The following is a 12,649-nucleotide window of genomic DNA, read 5'->3' as shown; positions in this document are numbered from 1 at the left end:
ACGGGGTGCTCCGGTGTGACCTGTGGAGGAGAGGGCTCTGAAGAGGTGATCTGAGCAGCCTGCAGAGAGGACAGATCTTTGTTTTGCACTGGCGAAATCCCTCTGTGGAGCCTGTCTGAGACGGACTGTCTGGAGGCAAGGAAAGGGGCATGGGTGCCGAGCCCCAGGCTCTGCAGGGGAAGGAACCAGCATCTGCACAGCTAAATTCTTCCCTGGCAGCTACAGTGTGCCCTGGGAGAATCGCAGTGGAGCCTAGGTTCACAAACAGGGTAATGAAAGCTGCTGAAGAGTGCAGCTCCCACGCACCCACCCCAGTGGTAAAATAATTGGGCCCAAAGGTGCCTGAGTTGGAGAAAGAGGCTTTGGGGCTTCCAGGGAATGTGGGCTTTCTAGGGCACGAAATACGATCCTAATTAAAAGAATGGCATTGGAAGTCGGCCATGTTACGAGGAACTAGATGCTTAGAATGGTGATCACTCTTTAACACCACTGTCTAGGAGGGCTGTGTCTTCAAAGGGAATGAGCAGGAGTAACAGACCTATCCCAAGTGCAGCAGCTCATCGTCTGCAGAGAGATCTTCGAAAAGCAATGATCTGTTTTGCTCTTCACCTCAAACCAAATTTTCTGTTCAAAACAGGCTTTCTAAAGAGGTATCTACTTCTCTGATGCTTGGGAAGTTCTCTCTGCCCAACTCTACCTTGGCTCCTGGCTGGTTTGTGGTGGGCAGATAAAGCCAAAGGCGACACTAAACACTCATGTCCCATCCTACCGAGAGTGGGTGGAAACAACTTGTTCTCTGAATCAGTTAATTATCTCAGCACTGGCCTCCCTCTTCCCTTCACTTTCATTCCTGATCCCAGAGTACTGTATTCTGAACAACCTTAGTGGTATTTACATGGCATATAGTATGTATGATACCTCCATGCTCATTCAGTCCGCCACCACACAACTGTACTATGCCTGGAAGACAGTTTAGGAATTTCCCAGCTCTGTTCACTTTCCAGGAGAAAATTTCTCTGAGAAAAAATTTAAATATAATTGTTTTAATTATAAAATACATGCATTTACTCATTTTTAAAATGAATACTTATTATGTAGGCTATTCTGGCCAGTGAAAGAGAGAGGTGAACTAAATAATTCAGGGGAAAATTCACCTTTCAGTGGAAAATTTTGGGTTGTCTAGATCCCAGGGAAGGCCAGAGTCTAGATGAGAACTCTCTGCATTATGAGATGTTGGTTCTCCGAGAATTATTTCACAGCTTTGCAAATTGTGGGTATAACTGAGAGGAGTGCGAGATAATTCTTGTCTCTAGTCATGCAATTACGTCTACCGAGGTCCAATTAAATATCTTCTGCTCCCTGTAGCAGTATAAACTCTACTTTCACATTTATTTCTACATTCTGTTATGCCATAAAAATTGTGTGGTTTTTTAAAATTGACTTTTGAGCAAGATAGGACATCTGGTTCATTTTGGTTCTTTCATCAATTGAATTAAATAAAATATTTAACATGTGTTTATTTTATATCGGTATCATAGTTATGATTTTACCCTTTTTTGCAATTTGCTTTTTACAGTGACTATGTCCTCAACCTCAGAGAGTGGAAAACATGTAGACAGAAAAGGAAAAGCAGAATTTATAAAACAAGATATCCTTCATAACTGCAACTTCAGAAGAAGTCCCTAGCAACAAAGAAGAGTTCAATTGTTTTTTAATGAGTATATAAACATATATTTGGGGGACAAAATTGGAAATATATGGTTGAAAATGGCTTACAATGTGTTTTCTTTTTATTTCTAGCAATATATAATTGGATAGTGCACATTCTTGACATAGCCACAGTAGGTCCAGGTCATATGAACTTCAGCTTGCCTTAGGAATCAGCTAGAATCATTATAATTCACCCTGACATGTTGAAATGTTTCAGTGTAAATCATAAATGTGGTGTGGGGACTGTGGCAATGGAGGGGATCTGGATACAGTTAAAGGTATCTAACAGGATGCAGGAAATCCAATTGGGGCCATAGACACCTTGTGTGGTCTTGGCAGAGATACCAATATGAGAGACACTATTCATCTGGGCTTATGGCAAAGACCTCATTTTCTCTTTTTGTTTTAAAAGACTTGTGGACCAAATCCAATTGGAAGATAGGCTTCTTCTTGCTATTCTTTAGGGGTAAACCTTAATGATTACACAGCTGTGTGTTGTATATGCGACATATTAGTATATGCTTAGGCACAGTTAAAGATTTTCAGAGTATCTCATATTGAATGTTTGCTATCATTCATAATTGGACATCTTACTTCAAATCTGATGCCCACTTGCTTTAGTGTCAGCTGTGGACCATAGATCACAGACATTCTCTGAACATCCTGCAGTCCTTCTGTAAGCTAACAATATCATATTTTGGGATGTCCTATGGAGATGTGTGAGTGTTCAATAAAAAGGCATGACTCGACCCAAAATGTCATTGACCTCTATTCCAAGTTGACTTAAGCCATTCTTGACATTGCTTTCAGCTTTGTTACCTTCTGGAGGCATTAGTCAACAATGTTTATCTATTCTATGAAAGAAGATGGCTTTCTATCTTCCCAATCATTTTTTCATATTTAAAAAATAGATTAGTGTTCCAATTTCTTTGGATTTAGTGAGCTATCTGAGTTTGTCCATTTTCTTTATCGTTTTAAAACACTGATAATATCCCTTATCTTTTGTTGTTGCTCTTTGTGTTGTAGTGATTCTCTGACATGTAGGTGGTTTCACTAGATGCTGTTCTCCAAGAGACGGTGAGCATTACTCAATTGCCTGTAATCTATATAACTCAGCACACAGTCTGCATATAGAAGATGCACAATAAGGGCTTACTGATTGACAATGATCAGTTGATTGATTGATTCAATAGCTAATATTAAGAACCTGCTTTCCTCTTTTCAGTAAGAATACCTTTCCTCAATTCTTTAATTCATTTTCACAGGGATGACTGTCCCTATATACATATGTCTCCAGGTCGCCAGAGCTGCTGCCTTATTGCCCCCGTCACCCTCAGTCATCCTACATAAGGTCCAGCAGGTCAGCATGGTGGTGGCTGTGGCTCCAGGACTCACTGTAGGTCTCACCTGTCTGAGCCAAAGAGAGCAGAGGAAACTGAGGCTGCTCTGATTGTTCTTGGCAGCTCACTTCTACAGATTGTGATAGGCTGGATTTGGCATAGTTCTAAACAAAACATACTGTTTTGCTATTTCTTTGCCACTAATCTGACCTTGCAAAATCCTAAACACTCTTGAAAAGGAAAAAAAACTCTAGGAGTTATCCTAGATTATCCTAGGAGATTCTTCAACAATCTACTGTATTTTTCAAAAAAAGGAAACCTCTACTGGTTCTAGCTACTCACTAATTTGAAAAGGATTAGTTTATTTGGAAAAACAGAAAAGAAAAAATACATGGAAATAATTTGGGTTAACTGTTTTCACTCTGGAAAATGGCTTGAGTACTTTTCTATCTGCAGTCACCAGTGAGCAGAGATCCAACTAGCTTCTGAACCAAGGAGGGAAATAAACAAAGATTATTCTGGTGTGACTTTGAGCTGTGGATACTCACAGTTCTGGGGCTCTTGAGTGGAATTTTCCCTTTCGCATGGCTCCTTTGAGGGATCTACTCGAGGATGTAGGACTTTCAGTTCCTCCTATCTTCAGTAGGAAGCAGGGAGATACAGATATTTGTGGGCCCCAATGCTCAGGCCTTAGCTTCCCCAGAGCCACAGGGACCCTCCACCCTTCTGCCTATGTTCAAACAAGATAGCTGCCAGACACTGTGCTTCCTGAGCCCGGGAAAAACAGGGACCATTGAGACTCTACCACACCTCTTATTAATGCACTTGGGACAATCACTTAGCTGGAAAGACTCAGATGAAATATAAAAACTATGTCTCGGGAGTGGTGACCTGGTCCCGAGGTCAGTTCCATCTTTGACAGTGTCAGCAGGCTGGGCAGCATCAGACTGGGTCTGAGAAAGTCACTGGCTAAGGGGGAATGTTCATTTCTTTGCACTACTACCAGTTTTGAGAGGGAAAGAAAAACAATTTTCATCCAGATGGAAAAATTTCCTCTTTTAGTATTTAGATTCACCATTACAAACATTATGCCTTGGGCATAGAATGTATAGTTAACAGATATATTTTGAACACACAGTTAATGCAATCCTAAATCTCTACTGGGGATCCAACCTTCAGTCCTCTGTAGACTAAGTAGGTGACACATATCAGTCCAGAAAGTTACAACAGATGCAGGCTCCTTCTGGAACCATTGAGCCCTGTGCCCTATGCTTTCTTGCTATTTCCCAATTGCATCTTAAAATTCAGCAATAAAGATCTTCAGCTTGTCTTTTTCCTTGCCATTACACTGGAAGTAGCTGATCCTCTTTCTCTCCTTTTGTTTTGGATTTCCAGATGAAGGACTGTTGGGAAGCTATGGGGTGCTGTGGAAGGCAGGTCCTCATCCTGTCTATAAACCCCACGCCAGGCCAAGTGCTGAAGGAATGCTACCAACAAAATCTCTCCCTCTCTCCCTCTCTCTCTCTCTCCCCCCCCTCTCTTCCTCTCTCTCTCTCTTTCTCCTCCCTCCCTCTTGTTCTCTCTCCCTTCCTCCCTCTTCCTCTCAAGTTTTAAATTTCCTCAGCTAGTGTAAAACTTAATGAAAGCCCTGGAGTATACAATAGGATTTTGAAAACAGGAATTTGTGACTGCTGTGAATCATCACTCACAGCAGGGACCCAGAAATGTGAAAGTAAGACGAAGACACAGAGCCCCTCTCTTTTTTACTGGGATTTATTACAGGGGGGTCATTATTTACAATGCGCCATTCACACCCTCTAAAGAGCCAATAAACTGGCTGCTGAATATGCATTTTCCTCTGTGGTGAACACAGATGTTTCCAGCTAATATCCATTTCATTTAATTTCTTTTCTCCTTTTTTTAAAAAAAATTCTATCTCGCTATTTCTGCAGCAGCTGGGTAACTATTTGCCCGTCTTCGGTTTGGGAATCACTCCTCATATTTATTATCATTGGTGCCATGCACGTTGCTATACTTAAGGGTCTGTCAGCATTTCCATTAAAAGTACTGTTTCTGTGAGTTCAAAACTAGGCTGGCAGAGTTTTCTGCAGGTCAAATATTAGGCATATGAGATCCCAGCTTGGAATTGAATTACTTGAGCAAAGTGTAGAAATAAAATCAGTTAGGATGTTTTAGTGTTATGGGTTTACAAGCTGGAAAGGGGGGTGGAAGTATTGATTGCCAAAGATATTCTGCATTTCTATAAATGAAATAATGCTTTTTAAAACTATACATATTTATTTTCCATTCATTTTTATTAGTCCATGTTTACAGTACCCAGTAGTTACATTTATCATGGGGAATTGGTACATGTACCTAACACATCTTAATTCCTCTTTCATCCCCTACTCCTTCCAACTCTTGGTCCTCTTTCCATCTGCAAAAGCTCTATTTCCATTGTCTTCTTTGATTCTTTTTTTCATCTCCCTTCCCTTTCCTCCCTTCATCTCTTGTTCCCCTTCCTATTTGAAAAATATCTCCCTATCTTTTATTTTGCTCTTTATTTATAATTTCAGTTTTCATATAAGAGAAACCATGAGATATGCAAGCTTGTGTGTCTAACTGATTTCCTTAACATTATGGTTTCAAGGTACATTCATTTTTCTACAAATGCTTCAAGTTTATCCATCTTTATGGCAGAGTAGTGCTCCATTGTGCATAAACACCACATTTTCTTTATCCATTCATCTGTTGATGGACATATGCACTGCCTCCAAGATTTAGCTACATTATATGTTTTTCCTAACCATTCATCTTTAAACTTTTCTAGTGTCTGGGAGAGAAAGAGAATTGGCAGTGGTAACTGAGCAAGTGAATGACTCATTTTAGAAGCAGATTTTCCATAATGTAAATTTGAGTGGCAATTTTACCCTTAAATGGTCTCTGTCATATTTAATGCATTGTATCTGTATATGGTGCTCAATACTGCCTACAATGTGTACTGATAAAACCAAATTCAGTCCTGTCCACATTGCCTACAGCAGATGTTTTAGTACCTAATTTCATCAGATGTTATTCACATAGAATCACTACTAACCCATGCATGGAGTCACACACGACTGGTCTGAAATGTTTTTCTAGCAAGAACTATACAACAGGTGAACATTTCTTAAGCATTTGGTATACACCAGGAAAGAGTGCTGTATGTTTTCATAAGTATTTCCTTGGATGTTATACATAAAGATGTGACATCCTGCTGACTGTTGTAGAGATGATTTTCCATAGAGTTAAGAGCAGGCATATTCTGCACATGGTTTGAGTGTATTGATTCAGTAATTATTTACAAGTACAGTGGACCCTTGACCTATGAACTCAATTCATTCATGAAGCCTGGTTGTAACTCAAGTTCATCATTTGAAGGCTCGGGCTCCTCTACACAGCCTTCAAAGTCTCTCTCCTGTGTGCAGGCAGATCTCAGTATCAGAGAGACATTGGCCCGGGATTTCTCAATTTACCCCACACAGGAAGGGATGTTGTAATGTTCCTTCCTGAACTCCATGAGGGTTAAATATGTACCTGAGATCATCTAAAAGCCCAAGTGACCAACATCTGGGTCATAACTCAAGACTTTGGTTGTAAGTTAAAACTAAAATTCTGGTTGTAACCCAAGTCATTCATGTGTCTGGCCTATCGTATTGAGGGTCCACTGTAATATGAAGCCATCCAAGTTTTTAAAAAATGTGAGTATGTTCAGTTAGATAGATGTCTGAAAGAAACCGTTATTTCTGACCAAAGAGGACACTTCTTTAGCTCTGATGTTGTTTACAATCAGAACATGGCTTGGAGCAAAGAGAGACATAGGAGACGTAGGCAAAAGAAAAAAGCTATGCCAAGATGAACCCAAAGCACATGCCAGTAAGAATTCTGAAGACCAACTCAGCTTACTTAAGATGAATTAATTAAGGAGAATACAGATTTCCATTTTCACATAGTTTCTGTACTTTATTTCCAATTCATTTCCTATTCCAAATACCACATTAAGACAGTCAGTTTTGGCATGAGCTAAGGTCATCTGTCTACGAGCCTGGTCATATTATATGAGTGCTAAGATTATTAATGAAGTATTAACAGAGGATTAATGGAGAATGGTCATGCTGAATACTTACTGAATACAGAGAGTACATTGTGCAAATTTAGATGTTCAAATTATTCTGGACTTAAGATCATCTTAGCATGCATTTTCATAAGAAACTGAAATAGCTCTTTTAGCTTGATTAAAACTGGTCAAGTTTACATTTTAAAAACATCTAATTCATAACTTTCCCTGATATTCATTAACCTTGAAAAAGCCTTTCAGATTGAATTATATTTGTGGAAGATCCTCAAATATATGTTCCTATGGTAATCAGGGTTTTTAAAACCTCTTCTATTGAGTGATGGTTTCAACTTTCTATCTTTGTATCTTGGGTAATTTTTGGAGCAGGAATTGTCTTTTGTCTATACCAGCTTTCAGTGATACATGCAGTCCGCTGTGGCATGCGTGCCATAGGTTTGCCACCATAGGTCTATACTGTCTCAAATGTCCTCCTCACCCCAGGAAAATTTCTCTTTCTCTCTCTGTGAAGCAAACCTCAGAAACAATTGGAAAATAAGTTCATACATCTGCTAAAAATAGAGCTAACATAATGTCGATGAGGGGTTTAGACCTTGGTGTTTCAGGGGATTCAATGACTGAAAACTAAGACTTCCTCCTTTGCTTGCCATTCCCAGTTGGATGATTCCCAGGGTGGACCTTCTCAGCCTAAGTGACCCCACCTTTATAGGAAGCTTAACTCCTCAGGGTCACTCGGGGAGATGCTCTTTCTTGCCCTCCCTCCCACCTTCTCTCCTCTCTTTAAAGCTCTTTTCCTCTTTGTACTTTCTTTGCCTTTCTTCTTCCTCTTTCTCTGCTCTCCTGTCTTATGCTCAATATGTTAAAAAGAGAAAATATCTGGTACTCAACTAATATCCATATATGTATTAAAATTATAATTTTTCTTAACTTTTTTAACTCCTTTTTTTTGGCTTTTCAATTTTCCATTCTACATGCCAATAATTAAATCTAGGAATGAAGGATAATGATAATATTTATTTTAAGAATATTGTAACTAAGTAGAAATTCAACAGATGATGACTAATGGATCTATTTTGTAAAAAATATAGAATTATATTTGTGGAAGATCCTCAAATGTATGTTCCTGTGGAAATCAGGGCTTTCAAAACTCTGTAAAAATATAGAATAAACTCTGTAAAAATATAGAATTTCAAACTGTTTTCTTCATGTTACCTGTAGAATGACTAATTTGATTTATATAATATAAATGTTCACTCAATCAAACTGGAATTTCTTTTATTTGTTCTATTGTGTGGTGAAACTGAGTTCAGAAATAGGACTGTGATTTGTAAAGGTGCCAATTATAGACACACCATCATGTATCTTGACTTCCGGGTTAAAGTGGTATATGGGTAGCCGCTGCAGACTCAGCATCTACTCTTATATTACTAAGGTTACCTCAAAGGAGCAAAAAGGACAAAACTCCAAAGCATCAAAAACTAGCTCAGACAGTGGAACATTATTCATCCCTAAAAAGGAAGGGAGTTTTGACTGTAACTACAACAAAGATGAATCTGGGAAAAATTACGCTAAGTGAAAGAAGACAGTCACAAAGGGACAAATATCATGTGATGCCACTTATATGAGATAATTGAAGCCATCAAAACTATTTAAACAGAAAGGAGAACAATAAAAAAGGATGTTAGCAAACACAGGGAAGAGCTCATCAACACCATTAACCAACAGAATCTGATTTTTATCTTCAGAAAAATTCACTCAACGCTGGTACAGGACATATTCTTTTCAAGTGCTCCAGAGAATATACCAAGATTTATTATATGCAAGACTGTAAAAATCCAGAGCAATTTTAGAATAATAGAAATCACACTTAAAGTCCTCAGCCAGGTCCCAGGACACAAGGTCAACAAAAAAGATCAAGTGTACTGCTGCATACTAGAAATACGTACTTGGAAAGAAAAATTTAAAATACAGTTCCATTTATGGTTTATTAAGAACAAAATGTTTAATTGTAAATCCAAGAAAATACAGTCCTTGTATGCTGCAAATTATACAACATGGATAAAATGAATCAAAGATCTAAATACTGTAACTGGAGAGAGATAATGTGATCATGGATTGGAAGACATAACAAAGAAGTCATTAATTATTTCCAAATTGATGTAACAGGTTTAATGGCATTTACATCAAAATCTTATGAAGATATTTGGTAGACAGAGACATGATTATTCTGAAATTTATAGAGAAAGGAAAAATAATTAAAACTCCAAGTTGGGTATGGTGGCACACGCCTGTAATCCTTAGCACTCTGGTAGGCTGAGGCAGGAAGAGCACAAGTTCTCTTAGTGACTTCATGAGACTTTGTCTTACAAAGAAAAAATTTAGAAGGACTGGGAATGTGGCTCAATGTGAATACCTTGGATTCAATCCTTAGTACCTCAAAGCCAAACAAGTAGAATAGCAAAAACAATGTTAAGAAAAATACATTTTGAACAGTCACTGTGCCCGATTCAATACTTACTATATAACTGTAGCAATCTAGAGTATGAAATATTGATGGAGGGATAGATATGTCTCAAATGTCCCCAGTAGATCAATGAAATAGGGGAAAAAAATCTCCTCATGCATCACCATGTGCTTTTTGACAAAGAAGTGAAAGTAATTCAGTAGAGAGAGGATTTTTAACAAATGGAATAACTGGTTGTCAATAGCCAGAAAGCAAACACAAGCCTGAACCACACACCTTATACAAAGTCAACTCAAAATGGAATATATATGTGTATGTATATGTATATGTGTATATATATATATATATACACACACTGTATATATACTATCTCTTGAGAGAAAGAGAGAGTGTCACTAAGTAGTTCAAGCTGGCCTTGAACTCCCTACATAGCCTACGCTGGCCTTAAACTTGAGGCAGTTCTCCTGTCTCAGCCTCCCAAGGGCTGGGGTTACAGGCATGTGTCACCACACCTAGCTTTTAAAAACATTGGTTAGATGCCATGAAGCAGGTGGCAACGCCTTAATCATATGTGCATTGTCAGGCTGAGGGCCTCTTCCATCCCTGTCGGGGTTGTGTGTGTGTGTGTGTGTTAATCTCTCCTTTCATAAAACACATAGAATATATATTGAAATGTGGGGAAAAGCTATAAAACTTTTATAAAAGCAAAATCTTTGGAATTAGAACTTGACAGAGTTCTTAGACATGACCATAAAATCACAGTTCTCAGTAAGAAAAAACAATTAAGTGAACTTTATCAAGATAAAAAGTATTTGCTTTGCAAAAGATCCCTATAGAGGATCAAAAGACAAGCCACAGACTGAGAGAAACTATTTGCAAATCACGTATCTGATAAAGAACTCATCTAGAGTACATGAAGTGTTCTTAGAACTCAACAGTAAAAAATCAAACACTTCAACTAGAAGACTGGCAAAAGATACAAAGAACATTTTAATAAAAAGAGAGTATGGATGGCAAATAAACATATAAAGGGATTTCCAACATGACTGACGATTAGAAAAGTACAAATTAAAACACTAATCAGAAATCACTACATACTTAATAAAACAGCTAAAATAAAGCAGAATAAAAATATGAGGTGCTGGCATAGGTGAAGATGTAAAGTGAGACAGCTGCTCTAGAATACAGATAGGCATTTTCTTAAAAAAACTAAGCACATCTCTTATGTTTTCAGTAGTCATACTCCTGAGTATTTACCCCAAAGAACTGAAAATTTATTTCTGCATAAAGTTGCCCTGCACACAGTTGTTCATAGTAGCTTTCTCTGCCACAGCTAAAAACTGGAAATTAAAATTTCCTACCATGTTTTATGGGTGAATGGTTAAACTACAGTACATCCAGACCAGGAAATACTGCAGCAATGAAACAACCTAGTATGTGTGAATACTAGGGTAAATCTCAAGGGTGTGATGGTGAGGAAAATATGCTGGTCCCAAAAGGTCACATGCTATATCACTTATATAATGTTCTTGCAATAACCAAGTTACAAAGATGAAGAATGGATTAGTGGCTATCAGGGTTTACATCATGAGAGCTGGGTGGTGGACTGGGAAGGGGTAGGAGGAGGAAGAGAGATCATCTTGGTGATGAGAGAGTCCTATAACATGATTTGTGGTGGTGGTTATGGAAATCCATACAAATGACAATTTGCATAGGACACATTTGTTATGACAAACGATACAGAGCTGTGCACACACCCTGCACCAATGCCAATTTCCTGATTTTAATATTGTGCAACATTTTTAACTTTAAAAGATGTCTCCAAAGAGGAACATGGACAAAGATTTTTGCAACTTCCCATGAACTTGTAGTTATTTCAAAATAAAAAAGTTAGCACAAGTCAAAAGTTAGCATTAGGCTTAGTAGAGAAATACTACAAAAATCCCCATTAAAATCAGAAGCATGACAGTTTTATTTGGTATCAACATCATTCCTTTAATTTATGCTGAAAGATCCAGCCAGTGAAGAGGCTGGAAAAATATTATGAAGAAACTCCCTAATTTTTTGAAGTCACTACTTATCTACTTGTAATAATGAAAGAATCTTTAAAAAATCTTAGCCATTAGAAAGGAAAGTGATTGAATAAATAAATAAAAGATTAAATAAATATGTAAATAACTATATATGTATATGTCATATATAATGGTAAAATAAACTTACTTAAATATTAGTGGTAACAATTTATAACATTAATCAAGGCACGTGAATAGGTCTTACCTCAAGAAAAGATTTAGCACAAAAGATTACCACAATTTTACTTCACAGAACATAGAGAGTTTGAGGAAATAAAATGCATGTTACATTCATAGACACAAAATTTTCAGTGTAAGCGTAACTATTTTCCTTAAATACAAAATAATAGTGATGAAATTTCCTAGAAAACTCCATAAATGATCCTAAAATAATCTAAAAAATAATAAAAAATGACTTCTCATAGCTTTACTGATATATAATTTATATATCATAAAATTCTCTCATGGTAAGTGTAAAATTCAATAACTTTTAGTACATTTGCCAAACTGTGATACTACCACCAGGATCTTTGTAATAGTTCCATCAAAGCCAAAAGAAAAGTCAAAATCATTTTTAGTTACTCTCTGTTTCCACCCCAGTGCCAGGCAACCACAAATCTACTTTCTGTCTCTATAGCTTCCCCTATTCTAGACATTTCAGATAAATGGAATGATACTATATGTGGCCCTCTGTGACTTAGCATAATGTCTTCAAGGTCCATCCATATTCTGACATGTGGTGGAGCTCTGCCTCTCACACTGTTGAGTCCTCTGTATCCTAGGGACATGGGGCATCTTGTCTATTTATACTGCTGGATGGGCCTTTGGGTTGCTTCCATTTTCTGACTATTAGGAATCATGTTGCTGTAGACATCTGCATGCGAGTCTATGTCAGCTTGCGAGTTTATTTATTTCTCTTGGGCAGATGTGAAGAGAGGAAATGCTGGGT

The 12,649-nt window shown here is 37.7% G+C and overlaps 1 pseudogene; it reads right to left on the bottom strand.

Annotated features, from left to right (window-relative positions):
- Positions 1-10,148: 10,148 nt before the first annotated feature.
- LOC147830014 (U6atac minor spliceosomal RNA) lies at positions 10,149-10,283 on the bottom strand (annotated as a pseudogene).
- Between the last annotated feature and the right edge of the window lie 2,366 nt (positions 10,284-12,649).

Source organism: Heterocephalus glaber, unplaced genomic scaffold (assembly GCF_053883595.1).
Source record: "Heterocephalus glaber isolate CG9 unplaced genomic scaffold, H.glaber_assembly_v1.0 deba00000331, whole genome shotgun sequence".
Taxonomy (NCBI): domain Eukaryota; kingdom Metazoa; phylum Chordata; class Mammalia; order Rodentia; family Bathyergidae; genus Heterocephalus; species Heterocephalus glaber.
Note: the sequence above shows the minus strand (reverse complement) of the source record. Positions and strands in the feature narration are given on the sequence as shown.